Raw genomic sequence first — 24971 nt, forward strand, 5'->3', positions numbered from 1 at the left:
ATAAAATAAAATAAAGTTATTAAGATAGAAAAAATTATTGAAAATGAAAAAATTAAAAAGTAATACAAAAAAGAAAGAAAAAAGAAATAAAGATAGAAGAGAGCAACCAAACCAAAAACCAAATCCACCAACAATAACAAGCACTAAAAACTATACTAAAAAAAAAAAAGGATAAACAGAACCCTAGGACAAATGGTAAAAGCAAAGCTATACAGACAAAATCACAGAAAGAAGCATACACACTCACAAAAACAGAAAAAGTAAAAAAATATAATATGTATATATTAAAAAAAGGAAGAGAGCAACCAAATCAATAAACAAATCTACCAATGATAATAAACTCTAAATACGAAACTAAGATAAACATAAAACCAGAAAAAACTTAGATGCAGAAAGCATACCTCAAGTCTCCAGTTGCTCCCAAAGTCCCTGCCTCAATTTTGGGATGATTCATTATCTGTTCAGGTATTCTACAGATGCAGGGTACAAAAAGTTGGTTGTGGAGATTTAATCCACTGCTCCTGAGGCTGCTGGGAGAAATTTTCCTTTTTCTTCTTTGTTCGCACAGCTCCTGGGGTTCAGCTTTGGATTTGGCCCTGCCTCTTTGTGTAGGTCGCCTGAGGGCATCTGTTCCCGCCCAGACAAAACAGGGTTAAAGTAGGAGCTGATCAGAGGGCTCTGGCTCACTCATTCTGGGGGGAGGGAGAGGTAGGAATGTGGGGCAAGCCTGAAGTGACAGAGGCTGATGTGCCGTTGCAACAGCCTGAGGCGTGCTGTGTATTCTCCCTTGGAAGTTGTCCCTGGATCACAGGACCTTGGCAGTGGCGGGCTGCACAGGCTCCCGGAGGGGAGTTGTGGATAGTGACCTGGGCTTGCACACAGGCTTCTTGGTGGCTGCAGCAGCAGCCTTAGTGTATCATGCCCATCTCTGGTGTCCACACTGATAGCCATGGCTCACGTCCATCTCTGGAGCTCGTTTGGGCAGTGCTCTGAATCCCCTCTCCTCATGTACCCCAAAACAATGGTCTCTTGCCTCTTAGGCATGTCGACTTTTTCCCGGACTCCCTCCTGGCTAGGTGTTGTGCACTAGCCCCCTTGAGGCTGTGTTCACGCAGCCAACCCCAGTCATCTCCCTGGCATCTGACCTCCGAAGCCAGAGTCTCAGCTCCCAGCCCCCACCTGCCCCAGCGGGTGAGCAGACAAGCCTCTCGGTCTGGTGAGTGCTGGTCGGCACCAATCCTCTGTGCAGGAATCTCTCCCTTTTGCCCTCTGCACCCCTGTTGCTGCACTCTCCTCCATGACTCTCAAGCTCACCCACCCACCCACCCACCCCTGTCTCCACCAGCGAAGGGGCTTCCTAGTGTGTGAAAACTTTTCCTCCTTCACAGCTCCCTCCCACTGGTGCAGGTCCCGTCCCTATTCTTTTGTCTCTTTTTTCTTTTTTTTTTTTCCCTACCCAGGTACGGGGAGTTTCTTGCCTTCTGGGAAGTCTGAGGTCTTCTGTCAGCGTTCAGTAGGTGTTCTGTAGGAGTTGTTCCACATGTAGATGTATTTCTGATATATTTGTGGGGAGGAAGGTGATCTCCATGTCTTACTCCTCCGCCATCTTGAAGGTGTCTCCTTAATTACATCTTTAAAGGCCTCTTCTCTAAATACAGTTACATTCTGAAGTACTGAAGGTTAGGATTTTGACATACGAATTTGAGGGGTACATAATTCAGCCCACAGCAGGGGCATATCCGAATTTCTGTCCAGCGAGTAATAAAAACATGCCATTGGATTGGTGCCTAACAATCCTTCCCTTTTCTTGGTGTGATTTCCTAACTACAATTGTCAATAAATTATTTCAGGAAATAATAACATGCAAATGCTCACAAAAAGTAACAATTTCTATCCCTCAAAAGAAAACAAATCAGAAAGTGGTTAACAATTCACAAAAGGCAAAAATTTTCTCCTAAATTTCAGTTGATTACTCTAGAATCCATCTCACACTATATAGTAAATAATTTTGACAAATTGTTCAAGATCAGTTTTGGTAAAACAAATCACAGTTTCTCCTACTGAATTTTTTTATATGCAAATACAATATTATTTTAATGTGAATGATATGACTAAAACTATAAAAGGAAAACTGTATTAAGGTAAAATATTTGTAGAAATTATAATAGAGAAAACATTATTTTCCTATATATTTTTTTCAAATTAAGTAATTAAAATATTAATAAATTACATAAGCATATGACATAAAATGACTGTTTCCACAAGTCTCCTATTGAATTTTTTTTTTTGCTTTATAACAAATTAAATCAGTTATACATATACATATGTTCCCATATCCCCTCCCTTTTGCGTCTCCCTCCCACCCTCCCTATTCCACCCCTCCAGGCGGTCACAAAGCACCGAGCTGATCTCCCTGTGCTATGCGGCTGCTTCCCACTAGCTATCTACCTTACGTTTGGTAGTGTATATATGTCCATGCCGCTCTTTCACTTTGTCACAGCTTACCCTTCCCCCTCCCCATATCCTCAAGTCCATTCTCTAGTAGGTCTGTGTCTTTATTCCTGTCTTACCCCTATGTTCTTCATGACATTTTTTTTCTTAAATTCCATATATATGTGTCAGCATACAGTATTTGTCTTTCTCTTTCTGACTTACTTCACTCTGTATGACAGACTCTAGGTCCATCCACCTCATTACAAATAGCTCAATTTCATTTCTTTTTATGGCTGAGTAATATTCCATTGTATATATGTGCCACATCTTCTTTACCCATTCATCCGATGATGGACACTTAGGTTGTTTCCATCTCTGGGCTATTGTAAATAGGGCTGCTATGAACATTTTGGTACATGTCTCTTTTTGAATTATGGTTTTCTGAGGGTATATGCACAGTAGTGGGATTGCTGGGTCACATGGTAGTTCTATTTGTAGTTTTTTAAGGAACCTCCATACCGTTCTCCATAGTGGCTGTACCAATTCACATTCCCACCAGCAGTGCAAGAGTGTTCCCTTTTTTCCACACCCTCTCCAGCATTTATTGTTTCTAGATTTTTTGATGAGGGCCATTCTGACTGGTGTGAGATGATATCTCATTGTAGTTTTTTTTTTTTTTTTTTTTTTTTTTTTTTTGCTGTACGCGGGCCTCTCACTGCCGTGGCCTCTCCCGTTGCGAAGCACAGGCTCTGGACACACAGGCTCCGCGGCCATGGCTCGCGGGCCCAGCCGCTCCGCGGCACGCGGGATCCTCCGGGATCGGGGCACGAACCCGTGTCCCCTGCATCGGCAGGCGGACCCTCAACCACTGCGCCACCAGGGAAGCCCCTCTCATTGTAGTTTTGATTTGCATTTCTCTAATGAGTAAAGATGTTGAGCATCCTTTCATGTGTTTGTTGGCAGTCTGTATATCTTCTGTGGAGAAATGTCTATTTAGGTCTTCTGCCCATTTTTGGATTGGGTTGTTTGTTTTTTTGTTATTGAGCTGCCTGAGCTGCTTATAAATTTTGGAGATTAATCCTTTGTCAGTTGCTTCATTTGCAAATATTTTCTCCCATTCTGAGGGTTGTCTTTTGGTCTTGTTTATGGTTTCCTTTGCTGTGCAAAAGCTTTTAAGTTTCATTAGGTCCCATGTGTTTATTTTTGTCTTTATTTCCATTTCTCTAGGAGGTGGATCAAAAAAGATCTTGTTGTGATTTATGTCATAGAGTGTTCTGCCTATGTTTTCCTCTAAGAGTTTGATAGTTTCTGGCCTTACATTTAGGTCTTTAATCCATTTTGAGCTTATTTCTGTGTATGGTGTTAGGGAGTGATCTAATCTCATACTTTTACATGTCCCTATCCAGTTTCCCCAGCACCACTTATTGAAGAGACTGTCCTTTCTCCACTGTACATTCCTGCCTCCTTTATCAAAGATAAGGTGACCATATGTCCGTGGGTTTATCTCTGGGCTTTCTATCCTGTTCCATTGATCTATCTTTCTGTTTTTGTGCCAGTACCATACTGTCTTGATTACTGTAGCTTTGTAGTATAGTCTGAAGTCAGGGAGCCTGATTCCTCCAGCTCCATTTTTCGTTCTCAAGATTGCTTTGGCTATTCGGGGTCTTTTGTGTTTCCATACAAATTATGAAATTTTTTGTTCTAGTTCTGTGAAAAATGCCAGTGGTAGTTTGATAGGGATTGCATTGAATCTGTAGATTGCTTTGGGTAGTAGAGTCATTTTCACAATGTTGATTCTTCCAATCCAAGAACATGGTATATCTCTCCATCTATTTGTATCATCTTTAATTTCCTTCATCAGTGTCTTATAATTTTCTGCATACAGGTCTTTTGTCTCCTTAGGTAGGTTTATTCCTAGATATTTTATTCTTTTTGTTGCAATGGTAAATGGGAGTGTTTCCTTGATTTCACTTTCAGATTTTTCATCATTAGTATATAGGAATGCCAGAGATTTCTGTGCATTAATTTTGTATCCGGCAACTTTACCAAATTCATTGATTAGCTCTAGTAGTTTTCTGGTAGCATCTTTAGGATTCTCTATGTATAGTATCATGTCATCTGCAAACAGTGACAGCTTTACTTCTTCTTTTCCAATTTGGATTCCTTTTATTTCCTTTTCTTCTCTGATTGCTGTGGCTAAAACTTCCAAAACTAGGTTGAATAAGAGTGGTGAGAGTGGGCAACCTTGTCTTGTTCCTGATCTTAGTGGAAATGGTTTCAGTTTTTCACCATTGAGGACGATGCTGGCTGTGGGTTTGTCATATATGGCCTTTATTATGATGAGGAAAGTTCCCTCTATGCCTACTTTCTGCAGGGTTTTTATCATAAATGGGTGTTGAATTTTGTCGAAAGCTTTCTCTGTATCTATTGAGATGATCATATGGTTTTTATCCTTCAATTTGTTAATATGGTGTATCACGTTGATTGATTTGCGTATATTGAAGAATCCTTGCATTCCTGGAATAAATCCCACTTGATCATGGTGTATGATCCTTTTAATGTGCTGTTGGATTCTGTTTGCTAGTATTTTGTTGAGGATTTTTGCATCTATGTTCATCAGTGATATTGGCCTGTAGTTTTCTTTCTTTGTGACATCCTTGTCTGGTTTTGGTATCAAGGTGATGGTGGTCTCGTAGAATGAGTTTGGGAGTGTTCCCCCCTCTGCTATATTTTGGAAGAGTTTGAGAAGGATAGGTGTTAGCTCTTCTCTAAATGCTTGATAGAATTCACCTGTGAAGCCATCTGGTCCTGGGCTTTTGTTTATTGGAAGATTTTTTATCACAGTTTCAATTTCAGTGGTTGTGATTGGTCTGTTCATATTTTCTACTTCTTCCTGATTCAGTCTTGGCAGGTTGTGCATTTCTAAGAATTTGTCCATTTCTTCCAGGTTGTCCATTTTATTGGCATAGAGTTGCTTGTAGTAATCTCTCATGATCTTTTGTATTTCTGCAGTGTCAGTTGTTACTTCTCCTTTTTCATTTCTAATTCTATTGATTTGAGTCTTCTCCCTTTTTTTCTTGATGAGTCTGGCTAATGGTTTATCAATTTTGTTTATCTTCTCAAAGAACCAGCTTTTAGTTTTATTGATCTTTGCTATCGTTTCCTTCATTTCTTTTTCATTTATTTCTGATCTGATCTTTATGATTTCTTTCCTTCTGCTAACTTTGGGATGTTTTTGTTCTTCTTTCTCTAATTGCTTTAGGTGCAAGGTTAGGTTGTTTATTCGAGATGTTTCCTGTTTCTTAAGGTGGGATTGTATTGCTATAAACTTCCCTCTTAGAACTGCTTTTGCTGCATCCCATAGGTTTTGGGTCATCGTGTCTCCATTGTCATTTGTTTCTAGGTATTTTTTAATTTCCTCTTTGATTTCTTCAGTGATCACTTCGTTATTCAGTAGTGTATTGTTTAGCCTCCATGTGTTTGTATTTTTTACAGCTCTTTTCCTGTAATTGATATCTAGTCTCATAGCATTGTGGTCAGAAAAGGTACTTGATACAATTTCAATTTTCTTAAATTTACCAAGGCTTGATTTGTGACCCAAGATATGATCTATCCTGGAGAATGTTCCATGAGCACTTGAGAAAAATGTGTATTCTGTTGTTTTTGGATGGAATGTCCTATAAATATCAATTAAGTCCATCTTGTTTAATGTATCATTTAAAGCTTGTGTTTCCTTATTTATTTTCATTTTGGATGATCTGTCCATTGGTGAAAGTGGTGTGTTAAAGTCCCCTACTATGAGTGTGTTACTGTCAATTTCTCCTTTTATGGCTGTTAGTATTTGCCTTATGTATTGAGGTGCTCCTATGTTGGGTGCATAAATATTTACAATTGTTATATCTTCTTCTTGGATCGATCCCTTGATCATTAGGTAGTGTCCTTCTTTGTCTCTTCTAGTAGTCTTTATTTTAAAGTCTATTTTGTCTGATATGAGAATTGCTACTCCAGCTTTCTTTTGGTTTCCATTTGCATGGAATATCTTTTTCCATCCCCTTACTTTCAGTCTGTATGTGTCTCTAGGTCTGAAGTGGGTCTCTTGTAGACAGCATATATATGGGTCTTGTTTTTGTATCCATTCAGCCAATCTGTGTCTTTTGGTGGGAGCATTTAGTCCATTTACATTTAAGGTAATTATCGATATGTATGTTCCTATTCCCATTTTATTAATTGTTTTGGGTTCGTTATTGTAGGTCTTTTCCTTCTGTTGTGTTTCTTGCCTAGAGAAGTTCCTTTAGCATTTGTTGTAAAGCTGGTTTGGTGGTGCTGAACTCTCTCAGCTTTTGCTTGTCTGTAAAGGTTTTAATTTCTCCATCAAATCTGAATGAGATCCTTGCTCGGTAGTGTAATCTTGGTTGCAGGTTTTTCTCTTTCATCACTTTAATTATGTCCTGCCACTCCCTTCTGGCTTGTAGAGTTTCTGCTGAGAGATCAGCTGTTATCCTGATGGGGATTCCCTTGTGTGTTATTTGTTGTTTTTCCCTTGCTGCTTTTAATATGATTTCTTTGTGTTTAATTTTTGACAGTTTGATTAATATGTGTCTTGGCGTATTTCTCCTTGGATTTATTCTGTATTGGACTCTGTGCCTCCTGGACTTGATTAACTATTTCCTTTCCCATATTAGGGAAGTTTTCAACTATAATCTCTTCAAATATTTTCTCAGTCCCTTTCTTTTTCTCTTCTTCTTCTGGAACCCCTATAATTCGAATGTTGGTGCGTTTAATATTGTCCCAGAGGTCTCTGAGACTGTCCTCTGTTCTTTTCATTCTTTTTTCTTTATTTTGCTCTGCAGCAGTTATTTCCACTATTTTATCTTCCACCTCACTTATCCGTTCTTCTGCCTCAGTTATTCTGCTATTGATCCCATCTAGAGTATTTTTTATTTCATTTATTGTGTTTTTAATTGATGCTTGATTCATCTTTAGTTCTTCTAGGTCCTTGTTAACTGTTTCTTGCATTTTGTCTATTCTATTTCCAAGATTTTGGATCTTGGAAATAGAATCTTGGATCATCTTTACCATCATTATTCTGAATTCTTTTTCAGGTAGACTGCCTGTTACCTCTTCATTTGTTAGGTCTGGTGGGTTTTTATCTTGCTCCTTCTCCTGCTGTGTGTTTTTCTGTCTTCTCACTTTGCTTATGTGACTGTGTTTGGGGTCTCCTTTTTGCAGGCTGCAGGTTCGTAGTTCCCGTTGTTTTTGGTGTCTGTCCGCAGTGGCTAAGGTTGGTTTAGTGGGTTGTGTAGGCTTCCTGGTGGAGGGGACTAGTGCCTGTGTTCTGGTGGATGAGGCTGGATCTTGTCTTTCTGTTGGGCAGGTCCACGTCTGGTGGTGTGTTTTGGGGTGTCTGCAGACTTTTTATGATTTTAGGCCACCTCTCTGCTAATGGGTGGCGTTGTGTTCCTGTCTTGCTAGTTGTTTGGCATAGGGTGTCCAGCACTGTAGCTTGCTGGTCGTTGAGTGAAGCTGGGTGCTGGTGTTGAGATGGAGATCTCTGGAAGATTTTCGCCGTTTGATATTATGTGGAGCTGGGAGGTCTCTTGTGGACCAGTGTCCTGAAGTTGGCTCTCCCACCTCAGAGGCACAGCACTGACTCCTGCCTCCTCAATTTGGGATGATTTGTTGTCTATTCATGTATTCCACAGATGCAGGGTACATCAAGTTGATTGTGGAGCTTTAATCCGCTGCTTCTGAGGCTGCTGGGAGAGGTTTCCCTTTCTCTTCTTTGTTCTCACAGCTCCTGGGTCTCAGCTTTGGATTTGGCCTCGCCTCTGCGTGTAGGTCGCCGGAGGGCATCTGTTCTTCGCTCAGACAGGACAGGGTTAAAGGAGCAGCCGCTTCGGGGACTCTGGCTCACTCAGGCCGGGCGGGAGGGAGGGGCACGGAGTGCGGGGTGAGCCTGCAGCGGCAGAGTTCGGCGTGACGTTGCACCAGCCCGAGGCGCGCCGTGCGTTCTCCCAGGGAAGCCGCCCCTGGATCCCGGGACCCCGGCAGTGGTGGGCTGCACAGGCTCCCGGAAGGGCGGTGTGGACAGTGACCTGCGCTCGCACACAGGCTTCTTGGCGGCGGCAGCAGCAGCCCCCGCGTCCCACGCCCGTCACTGGGCTCCGCGCTTCCAGTCGTGACTCGCGCCCGTCTGTGGAGCCCCTTTAAGCAGCGCTCTTAATCCCCTCTCCTCGCGCACCAGGAAACCAAGAGGGAAGAAAAAGTCTCTTGCCTCTTCGGCAGCTCCAGAGTTTTCCCGGACTCCCTGCCGGCTAGCTGTGGCACATTAGCCCCCTTCAGGCTGAGTTCTCGCCGCCAGCCCCAGTCCTCTCCCTGCGCTCTGACCGAAGCCCGAGCCTCAGCTTCCAGCGCCGCCCGTCCTGGCGGGCGAGCAGACAAGCCTCTCGGGCTGGTGAGTGCCGCTCGGCACCGATCCTCTGTGTGGGAATCTCTCCGCTTTGCCCTACCCAGGTATGTGGGGAGTTTCTTGCCTTTTGGGAGGTCTGGGGTCTTCTGCCAGCATTCAGTAGGTGTTCTGTAGGAGTTGTTCCACGTGTAGCTGTATTTCTGGTGTATCCGTGGGGAGGAAGGTGATCTCCGCGTCTTACTCTTCCGCCATCTTACCCGGAAGTCCCCTCTCCTATTGAATTTTAATGTAAAAGTGAGATGTGTTTCATGGGCACCAGGGACTCCATTACCTTTATTTCTGAGAGAGTCTCAGGACCAGTCATCACTTACCTGTTGCTTTTGGATCAGTTCCATCTATCTCAACCCATCAAATAAACAAGTGATAAGTAACAGTGACCCATGTGGCTTCTACACTGCATAGGAATTACAGGTTTGTTTAGTTTTGCAATTAACACATAGTACAGTATCCCTTCCTGAAATTTGTGATTGGGACTCCACAGACATAATTATTTATTAATTCATTCTCATTTCTCACTTTGACTAGAATTTGTCAAAGAACTTGTGGTAGCAATTTAAATTTAAAGTTGGGGCTTTTGATAGCATTAGGTAGTGATAAAGGAGAGGGTAGGCTGAATATTTTTTAATGTCATAAACCAAGGGTTATTGCTAATCATTTTTTAAATCATGGACCACTGTGAGGAATTTATGAAAGCTACAAAGGCACATTTGCTTACAATAACATAAAATTTTACATTACATTTTAAAGTTTAAAGATATCTTGAAAACCAGTGGAACTCAGGTTAAAATCTCTGGTTTGGAGGCACCAGTCTCAGCTCAGGGGCACAGAGAGTTAGAAAGAAACCAACACCTAATTAGATTAACACTAACCTCCACAATAATGGCCTAGAAGATGGTAAAGTGTTCATCAAAGCATAAAAATTCTCCAAGTATAAAAACTATTTACTTCAGTCTCTACTACTACATAAGATGTATGACAGTCAACAGAAAATGACAAAGTATATGAAAGGTTAAAAAGAAAAAAAGCCTCAAAGACACAAAGCAATCTTCTAAACCAGACTCAGATATGACACAGATGTTAGAACTATCTGACAGGAAATTTTAAAATAACTATAATTAATATGTTAAAGGATCTAATTGCAAAGGTGAATGACATGCAAGATCTGATGGGTAATGTCAGTAGAGCAATTAAAAGTATAACAAAAAAATCAAGCATAAGTGCCAGGCATGCATAACACAGTAACAGAGTTGAGGAATGCCTTCCATAAGCTGATAGATAAACTCAACACAGTCAAGAAAGGAATAATTAAATTTAGTTAGAGCTATAGAAATTACCCACACTGAAACACAAAGGAAAAAAAAAAACCGTGGGCAGAAAACCATGAGGGAGTATCTGAGAGCAATTTTCTATTTGTTCCATCTGTTCTCTGTTACCATTAAAAATATTTTTAAATTTTCTTAAAGATTTTCTCTAACCCATGCATTAGTCAAAATGAATGATTTAATTTTCAAATATTTGGATATATTCAAATAACTTTCTCTTACTGGCTTCTAGTTTAATTCCAATAGGTCCAAGAACATACTTTGTATAATTTCTTTTAAGTTCTACAAGGTTTGTTTTATAGGCCATAATATAGTCTATCTTGCTGAATTTTCCATGTGCATTTGAGAAGAAAGTGTATTCTGCTACTATTGGATAGAGTGTTCTAGAAATAAATATCAGGTCAAATTGGTTGATAGTGCTGTTCAGATCATCTACATCCTTCCTTATTTTCTGCCTACTCACTTTTCAATTGCTAAGAAAGATGTTAATGTCTCCAAGTATAATTGTGGCTTTGTTTATTTCACCTTTCAGATATATCAGTTTTTCTTTCACATATATTGAAGATCTTTATTATGTGAATAAACATTTATCCTCTTGGAGAATGATTGTTTTCTCAAACTTCTTGAAGTAGGCAAAGAGTTTTGAGACACAAAACCAAAACTACCAGTCATAAAATTTAAAAATCAATAAATAAAAGTTTATAAAATTGTAAAACATTTTCTTCTCAAAAGATACACTAGGAAATTTTTTTCAAAGCCACAGAGTGAGACAAAATATTTGAAAAACACATATCTGATACAAGAGTTGTATCTAGAAAAAATGCTCAAAATTCAACAATAAGAAAACAACCCAAATTTTTCAAATGGGTAAAAGATATGAACAAATACTTCACCAAAAAATAGATGCAGAGGGCAAATAAGCATTTAAAAAGATACTTAGTTTCATTACTCATTAGATAAATGCAAAATAAAACCACAATGATTTATCACTACTCATCTATTAGAATGATAGTATAGCTAGTATTAGAATGTATAATACTATACGACCAGCAATCTAGGTATTTACTCAAGGGAAGTGAAAGTATATATTCACACAAAAACTTGTGTGTAAATATTTATAGCAGCTTTATTCATAATCTCCAAAAGCTGGAAACAACCCAAATGTCATTCAACAGAAAAATGGATAAACAAACTGTGGTATATCTATACAAGGAATACTACTCAGAAATAAAAAGAAATGAACTATTGATCCATGTAATAAACAAGGATGAATCTTAAACACATCCTAAGTGAAAGAAGCCAAAACCTAAAGACTATATATTGTATGATTCCCTTCATAAGATGTTCTTGAAAAGGCAATATAAAGGAATAGTAATCAGATAAGTGGCAGTCAGGGATTGAGAATGGAGGAAGGGTTGATATGAAGTGGCAGCATAAGGAAATTTTGGATGCCATGGAACCATCCTATATGGTGCTATGATGGTAAATATACAACTTCACATATTTGTCAAAGCCCATAGAAATAAACACCACAAAGAATGAATTTTATCACAGGCAATTTTTTAAAAAATCAACCACATTGTCAGGGGACCCCAAGATGAGATGCAGACCATGAAAACCATACCATGTAAAATGTTAACATTAGGTGAAGCTGAGTGAAGACTATTTGGGAACTCTCTGTACTATCTTGCAAATTTAAAGTTATATAAAAATTAGAAGATAAGGAAAACCAAACTACCTAGTTACATCACTTTCACCTAATACAACACCACCTCAACAACAAAAAAGAAAGAAATATACAATCTCATAACAAAGCAAAGTTCCTAAAATTTACTAAATGTAATGTTTAAAACAAAAAAGGTTTTGGCAGTTGAGTAGAGCTCCCAAAGCGTCATTTTTCCATTTTCTTTCCAGGCACGTTTAAAATAATCATTTAAAGGGTATCCATTTGGAGGCGCTTAAGAAAGATTTCTGAATGAATAAATGAGTTAACAATATTCAAATTCAACTCATCATCTTCCCCTTAGCCCCAGCACCTTCTTCTAATTTCACAATTTTAGTTAATGATGACTAACTATTTATTGTCTCAGTGCCCCAGACTCAAAACCTTGACATCTTTTTATTTGTTTGTTTGTTTGTTTGTTTGTTTGTTTGTTTATGGCTGCATTGGGTCTTCATTGCTTCACGCGGGCTTTCTGTAGTTGCAGTGAGCAGGGGCTACTCTTCGTTGTGGTGTGTGGGCTTCTCATTGCGGTGGCTTCTCTTGTTGCAGAGCACGGGCTCTAGGTGCACGGGCTTAAGTAGTGTGGCACACGGGCTTAGTTACCCCTCAGCATGTGGGATCTTCCTGGACCAGGGCTCGAACCCTTGTCCCATGCATTGGCAGGAGGATTCTTAACCACTGCGCCACCAGGGAAGCCCCTTGGCATCTTTTCAAACTCTAAGTTTTCATCTCAACATTTCTCCCTGCCCTACATACATCAAGTAAGTCACCAACCATGCCATTTTTATCCCTGCTTTTTATTTGCTACTCTTCGTCACAATAGTTAAACCTCCCATAAATTCTCATACATGTGATTACAGCATGACTTCAAATGGTCCCCTTTGGTAAAATGGCTACCAGATAGATCTCCCTTACTTACTCTGACCATGGCATAATAATGCTTGAAAACTTTCCATGATTAATCATTGTCTACTAAATAAATTACATCCTCTTTAGGGCATTTAGTGGCTTCCAGTATTTACCAACACAGGCAAGCTGAACTGTTCATTATTTCCCAAGGACAATATCCATGTTTACAGCTTTCATGCCATTATTACTGCTATTCCTTCCACCAGAAAGTGCTCTTCCTGTATGTTCAGAGAAATCTAGTCATCTTAGTTCACATTTCATATTCTTCATAAAGCTTTACCTGATTTCCTAAAAAGTGGATGCAAACTCCCATGCCCTCCAAAACTCCATGCCATTTTGCATAAACTTCCCTTATGGATTTTACCACATTTTTACCTTGCATTATGATTATTTAACCATCTTATTTATTGCCTCTTTTAATATGAAAACGGGCTGTGCTTCATCTTTATTTTTCCTGTTCCCTACTGAACCAGAAAAAGTGCTGATATGTGACCATAAAATGATAGACACAGCATAAATAAGTAAATAAAATATCAGTGAATGAATAAGTGAATGTTGACTAAATTGTGATAGAGGAGGAAGTAAAGTTTGGACTAGAAAATGTAAGTTGTTCCTTTTCTCCTGTGATGACATCTATTGGGGAAGAAAACTAGCTTAATGGCAAAGAACACACAATGGTTATTCACAATGTCTGCTGGCTACTGAACCTACTATTTTAGCCACAGGCACATTGGTGACTCTGACTTTTTCTAGGAACTTCCATGACAACAAAAGCAGACAGTCTCCTTCAGGCCCTAGAGCTGACTTTGTGAACTCTGGCAATGGCTATCTTGATTCTTAGGAATAGAAGATCTTCCATCAGTTTCCGTGTACTGAAAAAAAAAAGTATTATAAAGACATTTGACTTATCTCTTTTGCATAAAAGAAACTAGGCCAGAAAGAAAGAACACTAGAGCATTTACCTCAGATAATAGCAGTCTCAGTAAAAAGCACCTGCTGACCCATACAAAATTAAGACATCACATGACACATACATTAAAGATACACATCAAATTAATTCTAATACTCCAAATGACACTCTTCTTTATTAAGCATGACAGAAAGCAAGAGCCTATGAGTGACAGGTATTTTCCTATGCAACCATAGGTAAAGGATATTTTCTGGCTGAAACATCTGTTAACCATCATATTGAAAGTTCTAAATAAAGCAGGCCTGCAATTTTTTTCTTTGAGAAAAAAACAAAAACAAGTCTTTCTCAGTGCTCTTTTCCTGCTGTGAAATATTTTGCATATTTACGCAAAATTACTTGAAAATTTTTCACTTAAATGGGCGGATGTTTCCTAAAATCATTCATAACACAGTAAAAATAAAGAAACCCTCAGTTACTTTTGCTACTTTGTTCACAGGACACATCAATGGCTCTGTATAAATGAAACTTTTTCATGTGTTGGCTAAAGTTACAGAAGATCCCAATGATGAAATACAAATAACTTACCTACATGTGATTTGGCCTTTAAAATGTTGGATTTAACATGTCCATACTCACCTCTTACTACTTTCGTTTTCCCTCGAATAAAAAACAACAGTAGAAAATTTTTTAAAATTCAACTGTGTATGGCATTTCATTGGACATAGATTCTATGGAGAGCCAAACTCTTTATTCAAAACTCATTGCCTGGTATCATTTAGGTAAACTATTTTTTATAGCCCTGGTACATGGGCAAAAACTTTCTTCCATGGCTGGATTATAATAGTTTATGCATTTAGCCAGCTCTTTAGATGGTTATCTATGTTGTAGCTTTCTCCAAACTCTGGCTCACTGAAGTCTATGTTAGCATCCTCAAGGCTTATAATATTTTTCATTGATAAATCTAGAATATACACATTCACACAAATTTTGGATTAATTTACATTAAATGCATAATAATCTTTAAAGCCCTTATTCTAAATACTGCTGAATTCTTACTTTAAGAAAAACTGCAATTTATAGAAAAGAAGACAGTTTTTTAAAGGAAGTCTCCAGTGAATCCTTTGGCAAAGTGAGTAATCACATTCTAACGTATGTGTTTTGCAAGTTGAGAAACTAGATTCTCGTTTCGGTATCTCTGGTAGAGGAGATGAGAATGAGGGCAAAGAGCATCTCTTGGACGGCCCAAGAGGAAAGGGTGAGATGAGAGGAGAGGGCAGCAGTCCGGGTTCTCTCCCTGGAAAGTTAAATGTCAGCAGGGTTAGGCCTTGCCAATATAAATACAATCACAATGATGGTATAAAAAGACATGCATTTTCACCTCTATTGACTTTTCACGTTCATGGGATAATTATTGTAACATTTTCTTAAAGGGCAAAAAGCTTTTGATGATGAATACATCTCATTACATGGAATTTTACGTGTAATCCTTACATGAATCTCATTGTAATTCAATGGATGAATTACGTGTTAATGCTAGCATAACAAGCCTTTAACCTATTTGACTTAATTACAGGCATATCATCAGATTTACTGGGAAAAGGTTCCTTCCCTAGGCTCTAAAAGTCTTTTCACTTTTTTAACTCTTTGGTTAAACCTTTCGAAGGCAGCATCAGCCTCTGTCATGAACAATCTGTCTCTTACTACCACATCTATGGATTTCACCTACAGGAATAGAGGACAGAATAGGGAAGACGTCATTTTGCTTAACTTTGTGAATGTCTATATAGATGTTGAGGGCTCCCAGTGTTTCTGGTCTCTTATGAGCAGGACCTTTTTCAAGTCAAGAGATACAGTGAAATAGAATGAACTTGGGCTGGGAGTTAAAAATCTAGCTCTGACACTCACTAAGAGGGTAGCTTTAGAAAAACCAATTAAGTCACATGAACCCCAGTTTCCTTTTCTGTTAAATGGAGATATGATACCACTTGCCTCACAGGGTCATGGTGAAGATCTAAGGATGTAATGTAAGTGGTATTTGGAGTAGTGTTGTGTGAAAAATAAAACACAGTACAACTAGAGAGTATGGAGGAAGAAGAAGAAGAAGAAGAGGAAGAGGAAGGAGAAGAAGGGGGAGGGGAGGGGGAGTAGGGAGAGGAGAAGAAAAAGAACAAGAAGCCAGTCAACAGTAATAAAACAAATCAGCCCTTTAAAGAGCATTAGTAAATATCCAAGGCACGTCCGTACAAAAATAGGGAATGAATAGGATACCCAAGGAGCACATAGCAGGGATGCCTAACTATCTGGAGAGTTCTCAGAGCAAACAACAATGAATCTGAGACTAATCTGAGGATAAGTAGGAATGAATTAGAATGGGAGTTGTTTTGGGGGTGAACTGGGTATGGAGGTAAGAAGATGGAGGGTCTTCATGATAGAGATTATAACTTGTGCCTTCCTACAAAGTCAGGAGCCAGCAAATTTTTGCTGAATGATTGAAAGGGAGAGCATATCTCAGCACAGGGTGCAAGATGAGTTGGATTGGAGATGTGGTGAGAGGGAGGTGGAGGCATAACTAATGGGGTTCAGTTTTAGAACAGTGACTCTGGCTACTACCATGAAGAACTCTGTAGCAGGGGTGGTGGGAGCAGAGAAGCGAGAGAGCAGGAAATTGCCATGAGTCCATGGCCTTGAAGAGTCAGAGAAGGACTCGACTGTTGGCTGGGTGTGAGGATAGTCTGAGGAAAGGGTTAAGGAAACACTGGCATCCCAGGTTTAAGGAGAGAGGAAACACTAAGCCAGAGATTCTAAATCTCACCCCCAGTTACAGGAGCATATGGGAAGAAAGATCAAAGTCTTAGCATGTCAGCAGACACTTCCTGAAAGAAATGCCCTTAGCTGAGTCCTGACAGATGAAGAGGAGTCCGCCCAGTAAACAGTAGGAAGCATCAGAAGCACTTACTTCTCATGCATCTGCAGTCAGCAGGGGCAGCTGTGCTTCAGGCTATCTGGTGGCTACAGTGTTCTTGCTGAAGCTCTGCCCTTCAACCACTTTCCTCCACTTGTGCTCTTCCTAAAGCCTGGCCTGAAGGGGCAGCCCTACCTGGGAGAAGCTCTCCTCGTGGCAATAGCAGAAGCACAAAAGGGCCAATGGAAACACGCAAGGCTAGGAATCGGCACACTATCATTTCCGTCCACGTGCCATCGGTCAAAACAAGTCATATTACCAAGGCTAAAGTCAAGTGCCCAAGGAGGAGGGAACTGCCCTCTGCCTTTCGTGTGAGGTATTGCAAAAAGTTCTAGAGCAGAGGGCACAGATACACGGGCTAGGATGAGAGGCAGTGAAGAATGGGCTCAATAATTCCATCTACCACAGGGGTCTTCTGCATGAATCTCAGGAGAGAATCTTTGTGAACAAAGAGTATATGAGATGATAGACCAGAAGCCAGTTTAGTTGCACTTTAGAGGACAGTGGAGGGAAGAAAAAGAGAGAAACTGGGATGAAGAAAGGTGAGCATGGGCTTCATGAAGGGCTTATTGTAAATCATGGAAGGTATGAAAGTGCTAAATGCCAACAAGCACAGGGCATTCTGGGAGCAGTTAAGGAGCAGATGGGTCCCTAACCCAGTCTTAGGGGGTTGCTGGGGAGACGTACCAGGCAGAGAGATGGGGATGTGCCAAAATTGTAGGACTACAATCCCTTTAACAAAGCTGATGCTCGCTGACCTAAGGCACAGTGTCTTTGTGTTGCGATACTGCATATTTCATCAGGGTTTACACCTGAGCAAAGCAGCCAGGCTCCTCTGTTGTGATTTGGTGGATCCTGAGAAATATCCCCTACCCCACATCTAGAAAGCCAACAGCGTCCAGGGTGTGCTGCTCAAGAACAGAGGAGAGGACAGGGAGTCTGGTTCCGTGCTGTGCTGAGCCCAGCCCACCCCATGACAGGTACTCTGGGGGGATTAAAGTGTTTGTTCTCCTGTCAGCAGGCTAGAGAATCCTCCAAACCCATGCCAGGGATACGCACACAGTAAACACTCTGCCCTGTGAGAGCTGTCCTGTCAAAAACCAAGAGAGCTGACTCTCCTGCAGATCTGAGCACCTCTCTTAGTCCCCTTTCTCTGTAATCACCAGAGGTGGTAACTGATCTCCCAGAAGGATGCCAGATTTCACAGAAGCCTTACTAATTCCTCCCCTTTTTATCAGCCAAGTAAAAGTTATATGTGGGGTGTGTGTGTGTGTGTGTGTGTGTGTGGTGATTGAGTGAGGGCCAACAAACTCCAGGTCACACGGAGTCAGTGGCTCAATACGGTTTAGCAAAGCCTCATGCCCTGTCTGGTCCCCAATCCTTTTTTTTTTTTTTGCGGTACGCAGGCCTCTCACTGTTGTGGCCTGTCCCCTTGCAGAGCACAGGCTCCGGACGCGCAGGCTCAGCAGCCATGGCTCACGGGCCCAGCCGCTCCGTGGCATGTGGGATCTTCCCGGACCGGGGCACGAACCCGCGTCCCCTGCATCGGCAGGCGGACTCTCAACCACTGCACCACCAGGGAAGCCCCACCCCAATCCTTTTTATCTAACCACAGAACAAGTTGCCATATGAAGAAAACATAAAAAGCATTAACCTCTGATGAGTTACATTTATTTTTCTTGTGCATTTGGCATTTATTTTGGTTGTTCCAATTTGTGTGGCTTAGTATATAGAGTCCTGTGTGTTGTCCTCTGAATCCTGGGTCTTTTATTTCTGTTAGCATTTCCCTTATTCTTTCATTAAATTGACAATTTTCCATTTCAATGAAAGTTGTCTCAAAGCAGTGCTTGGCTTTGGTGTCACTGCAGTGTGGAATTTAGCAGGATTTTCTTCCCTCCACCTAAGATAAAAAGTCATTTCGGCATCAGCCATTAAAAAACTTTTTTCCCTCCAGTTTTACTGAGGTATAATTGACATTCAGCACCATATAAGCTTAAGGTGCACAGCATAATGATTTGACTTACACACACCATGAAATGATTACTACAGTTTGTTTAGTGAACATCCTTCATCTCATAAGGATACAATATTAAAGAAATAGAAAAAAATATTTTTCCTTGTGATGAGAGCTGTTAGGATTTGCTCTCTTAACAACTTTCCTATGTAACACACTGCAGTGGTAATTACATTTATCGTGTTGTACATTACATCCCTAGTACTTATTTACCTTATAACTGGCAGTTTGTACCCTTTGACCACCTTGTTCCAATCCCCCCCGAATATCATGAGCTATTCTCCATCAACTGATCTGAATGTTTCCTGGGAGAATAAAATTATTTTAACTGTGATTTCACATATTTTCTCTGGTCTTTTGTCTCTCCGGTGAAAGTCTCTGGCCTTTAAATATGCCTTAACATTATCCCCGCTCACAGCGTAGTTGGTGTCTGTTAAAATCTTTGGTGCATTTCATGTTGGTGCATGCCTGCAGCTAACTTTCTTTGAAATGCAGAGCTGTTGACTTTGGTGTGGCAGCACCGCAGGCTGGACACAGTGGTCTCAAGGCCACCGAGAGGCCACTTTCTGAAAAGACCGAAATAACCCCCAGAAAATAAAGGGCTTCCCTTGATGCAATCTAAGCTGCCCATAGTTATCTGCTTTGCACAAACTGCCAAGCACATGTGGTGAGATTCATAGATTACCCGAGTACAAATGAGCATAAAGATGAACTCAATTCCCTTTGCCACCATGTTTTTCTAAAAGACTGAAATCCACTTGAAAAATAAGAACAGTTCTCTATTTCTAAAGATTAGTGTTTAAAAGATCACGTCGAGCTGGAAAAAACAAACAACATCACAATTTCCAATAATGTGGTTTATCATAAAATAGGTTTCTAAATTGGAAAGAAAGTCATTACAATTAATTGTGATGACAGTCATTAATGAGCTTCAAGGCTGTCCACATCTAAGGACATTCTTGCCTGCTGTGCTCGCAGGGCTAGAACCTAGAGTGTGGTGGTCTCCTCAGGCACAAAATTTCAGGGGGTGTCAGAAAGTCAGTAGTCAAGATAAATATTTTAATACAATACTTATAAAACCAAAATTATGCAGAAAAATCCATAATGAACAAAATATCAAAACTGATTAATCAAAGTGGATTGATAGTAAAGTTCCTGCTCTTCAGATGGGTGTAATACCAGAAGATGGGCAGAAAGGGTGATTAGTTTGAAAAATGTGCTTATTGGAGCAACAGCCTATATGTTCCAAGGGACTCTACAGAGACAGAGAGCAAGAGAGAGAATCTATGCATATTTAGTGTTGTGTTTTATCCATTTTAGATTAAAGGAGACTAGAAAATTGGAGAAGGAGAGAGAGTCTATAGGAAAAGGAAAAAGCTTTACAGCAGCTCAAGGCCGTCATTAACCTTGATCTGTTCCATCTACTTAGGGACCCCTACTTTGAAGAGGAGATGACATTCTCTGGCTTCTCTCTGTGCTCTGCAATTGGCTTCATTTTACTCATGGGCATCGTACCCTAGGAACGATAGTCATGTTCATGTCATAACTCTGTGCTCTCTGAGGGCCTGGCTTTCAGGACAAGGGGACATGGAAATCGACCACAATAACTCAGGTAATTAGGCAAAAATATCTGGCTTAAATTATCCTGAGAACCATCTTGTGGAATACATTAACCATTCAAATTGTATTTGAAGACAATAGAGAAAAAATGTTGGGTATGAAAAATTCAGGTATTATCACATGCATTCAATGAATATAACATAGTATTGAATATAACATAGTATTCAAGTGTGAAGTTGGAATGGGGAAAGTAAGACACCAAAACATTGCTTAGGGAGAGGGAGTTTCTGAGCAGAGGGCAAGCATGCATCCCATGTAGGGCAAGATGAGGCCACAGTCTGGGTGGCACTTTATATTTTATTAATTTCCACTGCTGAGAACTTCAGATCTTTTCATTATTAGCGTATTTTACTGAGCTTATGCCTCCAGGCTTTTTAAGTAAAGGGCACAATTTTTAAAAATTAAACTTTAAATCATCATGCATTAAAAGCTGTTCATTACCATGAATATATTTAAAAACGGGGTGCTGAAGTTATCACATAAATCTCCCAAACTGAAGTGAGGTAAAGGGAAGATTACCTTTGAGAATGGAAAACCCTGGAAAAATAAGTTAGGTCCAAGAGGACAACGTCCATGTTGGTTCAATCTCACCACCTTTATGTCTAATCACCTGGATCCAGTGAATGGACTCATAAACCCATCCCACTCATTCATTCATTCACTCATTCATTCACTCAACAAATATTTATTGAGTGCCTATGTTGGGTCAAACACTGAACTAGATCTTGAGAAAAACAGTTCCAGTTCCTGCTATCATGGAGCTTACAGTCCTGTGCAGAAGACAGTCTTTAAGAGAATCATCATGTAAATAAATGTAGAAGGATACCTATCTGGGGGACGTGAACAAAGCTAGGGCTCAGGGGAGAATTTTCTTAGAAATTGAGATGTATGTTCAGATAGATTACAGCTAACTTGGTGAAAGGATGTCTGCATGGGAATAAGGGAAGCATTTGAGAAAAGGTGCAAAGAACAAGCCTATGACAATGGACAATAGCATTTTTTTTCTTTTTTCTTTTTTTTTTTTTTTTGTGGTACGTGGGCCTCTCACTGTCGTGGCCTCTCCCGTTGCGGAGCACAGGCTCCGTACGCACAGGCTCAGCGGCCATGGCTCACGGGCCCAGCCGCTCCGTGGCATGTGGGATCTTCCCGGACTGGGGCACGAACCCGTGTCCCCTGCATCGGCAGGCGGACTCTCAACCACTGCGCCACCAGGGAAGCCCTTTATTCATTTTTTAACTTGAAGTATAGTTGATTTACAATACTGTGTTAGTTTCAGGTTACATCAATGGGGAGAGGGAGGAAGAGACAAATTAGGAGTATGGGATTAAAAGCAACTGGCAAATTTTTACAGGTTTAAAGTGAATGCAGAGAATTAGCAGAAGATGTAGGCAGGTGTGGGTCAATACTGGAACTAGAGGTAATAGGAAATTGAGAAGAGATGGACAAGTGGAAATCTAGAAGGATGTAGCTGGAAAATCTGAGAAAAGGTCACCAATAGCTTCAGTTTGGGGGACTGGAGTGCATATGGGGAAACAGACTCTCAGGGAGGCTTATAATGCCCATCTCATCATAGAGTGAGTGTTTCCAGAGAAGTCTGTGAAGCTGCTGGATGTGTGACAAAACCACACGTCTGAATCCCGCGGCTGCCTGAGAATAATGGCTTCCCCTTCCCCTTGCCTTTCAAATCTCACATCAGGTCGTGTCGTCAGGATTTCTAACTCAGGACCATGAAGGGAAAGGGATTCTAGAAATTTTGGCTCCCAGTCTTAGGCAGAGGAGTGGTGATGGGAACAGCAAAGCAGGCACAGATCATTTAGGGCTTGTTATCCAGCTTAGAATTTGAGATCCAATCCTAAAATCAATGGGAAGCCATTTCAGGGAAAAGTGTAATTAGAAGCTAACTTCTTCCACTGTACTCTGGCTGTGCTAGATACAGACTAGAATGTAGCCAGGGATAAGCCGAAATACAGGTTAGAAGACTTGTAAAGCAAGAAATGATATTTGGACTAGAGTAGAGATTGAGAGAAGTAAAAGATAATATAGAACTTTGTTATGAATTGAACATGGGTGGTGAAGTGGAGAGAGGAAGCAGTAGAAAAGCACACGGGTTTCATCGTTGGTTCAGTTCTCCCACAGTCTTTAGATTCAGAGACAGTCAGGATCACAAGGACCTTCAGGTCAATTTGACTAACCCAGTCCCCAATTCTGACAGATTACTGTCTATTCAATGCCTCCCTCGTTGATGAGGTGAAGGGTGCATGCATGCTTGTTTCAAGAATTATTTTCAATCCACATAATTTTCATGTCTTTGCATGAAAAAGTCACTGTACCAGCACAGATTTAGGAATTATAGTGTAAACATTTTCTTTTTTTACTGCACATGAGTTGTAGCAGGAGCAGCAAGCTAGACAAGAACTAGGACAAGTGAAGTTCAGCGTTCAGTGAAGACAGCCCCCCCCCCCACTTCCAAAGCTGTGTCTGGATCAGTAATCAGAAGATCAGGTTTAGAAATGGGTAAGAGTGGAGCTTAAAGGGGATTTGAAGGTGATTAGAAGAAACCCTATCTCTATATGGACAGAGAAAGAGATGCTTCAGGTAGTGAAGCCAATGCTCCTTGCCATCTTCTTTATCTATCTTGGAAGCTCTGTGGATTGGCAGGAACTGCCTCACTTCGAAAGGAGTGCTAAGATAAATTAATTATGTGTTTGTATTTGATACCATTTGTTAGAAAAAAATGCCAACTTTTTACCATTCGGCAATGTAGCTATTGTAAATGAGAAACGCTGACAATACAAGTGTGCCTCTTTCTAAGTAAATTTGATGGTAGGCTTTCAAGTTTATAAAACCTTACTAAAAACCTTATCAAATTCATAGGAAGCTAATGTCTTTCTGAAACCTTGAACTTGGGGATTTCGTGAATCATGAATGAGATGGTGAGACCTCCTGGCAAAGTGCAATGTTGCAGCCTAGTATACATATGGAGAATAATGACCTAGGCTCGGTTTTAACTTTTAAATCAGGAAAGGATGCGACAGAGTTTTGCTGGGTTTGAGTGTGAAGTCAAGGAACTGGCCAGAAAGAAAAAAAATACATATGTGTCCACCTGACCCAAGAAGAAAATAAGAGGGAGAGTGACACCTTACTTTCAGAAGAAAGGATATCCTCAAGTTAAGAAAATGCCTTAAGGAAAAAGTAAATTTTTAGTTTAAAACTTTCTTCAGCCAATAAATATCTTATAATCCAGAGATGTACTATGAGACCCCGTAGCTCTAGAATTGGTAACATCTTAACCACTTTTACCCCAAAACACTTCAACTCTCTCCATTTGTGAATTTTCCTCTGAAGGCATTTATTTTTAATTTTATAAGAAACTCCAATCAGAAATAGCATTTGCCTTCAAGGAATATGTTTTATAAAAAACTTCATTATAAGATATATAATTGTATTTTATCAACATTTTATAGACATGTTATAGGAGATACATGTTTATTCTTATGAAAAGGTCTTGAATAATCGAGCTTCTCTAAAACATCTAAGTGTAAAACCATTATTTCAATTTTAAAATAAAAATGTGATGATATGCAGTTACAAAAACTGATTCTTCATCACTGTTATTCAGAAATGCAATGCCTCTCTCTTCTTTATAACTCCTTATTTAATATATAGTTGTCAACCAATGAAGCATGAAGCATTGAATAAAATTACTTTCAAATATAAAATAACAATGTATTTGGAAAAATTAATTTTATTTCCTCTACTGAAAGCAAATTTTCAAAAATTGTGATGTATTATTCAAACTCAGAAGGACCAATAGCGAAGATGCTAGAAAAAAAATTAGTGGCAGCATCTAAAATCACAATTTTCAAGTTGATGAATGACACAAAACCATTTGAGAGGGACTCCTTTGCATCTTGAGTGGGATTATGATGGTTTATAGCATGTTGAATGGTAATGTAGTAATGCCCCAAGGTGGTCTGAGATCATTAACTCTCATCCACCTCTTAACAGCACCCCCAGGTCACATTCCTGCTGTATTTCTAATGTTGTATTGTATGAAAATAGCATAAGGGAAATAACCTCTCAAGTTTTTGCAAACATTAAATGAGATAATGCATGTAAGGCACTTAACACCATACCTAACATAAAGGGAAGGCTCAATAAACAATTGCCATCATTGTAGCTTAACCTTTCTGCCAGCCAGAAAAATCCATTAGCTGAAACATAAGGACAATTTATAGACTGGGGGTTGAGGTGCTCTCAATAATTTATACTCTGTCATCTTCATCTAACGACAATAAAAGAGAATCAACTCCAGATCAGCTAATTATTCTTTGTGGGTGAGTTTCAGAGGGGGGTAAGCCATACAAATGTCCTAAATCTGCAAGAATTTCATAAAATGCCTCCAGGTTTTAAAAGTTCAAAAGAGTACTTAAAAGTCCACAATAATCTGTGCTGAGTGTATGAGCTGAATCAAAGACAGGGTTTTAATCCCTAATTTATAGAGTAACTCATATGGGACCATGAGACTCACCAGCAGACTTCTTGGCACAGATGTGTTTCAATCTGTCAAATAGGAGTATTAATCATATATTATCTTGTTAAAAAATTT

General features: G+C 39.9%; 1 pseudogene across 1 annotated transcript in view; it reads left to right on the forward strand.

Moving 5' to 3' along the window:
- The window catches only part of LOC309791981 (integrator complex subunit 10-like), a 159468-nt pseudogene extending 139321 nt beyond the window's left edge, over positions 1-20147 (forward strand). The window contains exons 3-5 of the transcript in view: positions 14932-15021; positions 16840-17044; positions 20063-20147. The product of the transcript in view is annotated as an integrator complex subunit 10-like (transcript). The remainder of the gene's footprint in view (positions 1-14931; positions 15022-16839; positions 17045-20062) is intronic.
- The last annotated feature ends 4824 nt before the right edge of the window (positions 20148-24971 follow it).

This window comes from Mesoplodon mirus (assembly GCF_964341445.2).
Source record: "Mesoplodon mirus genome assembly, chromosome: 16".
NCBI classification, from domain to species: Eukaryota; Metazoa; Chordata; class Mammalia; order Artiodactyla; family Ziphiidae; genus Mesoplodon; species Mesoplodon mirus.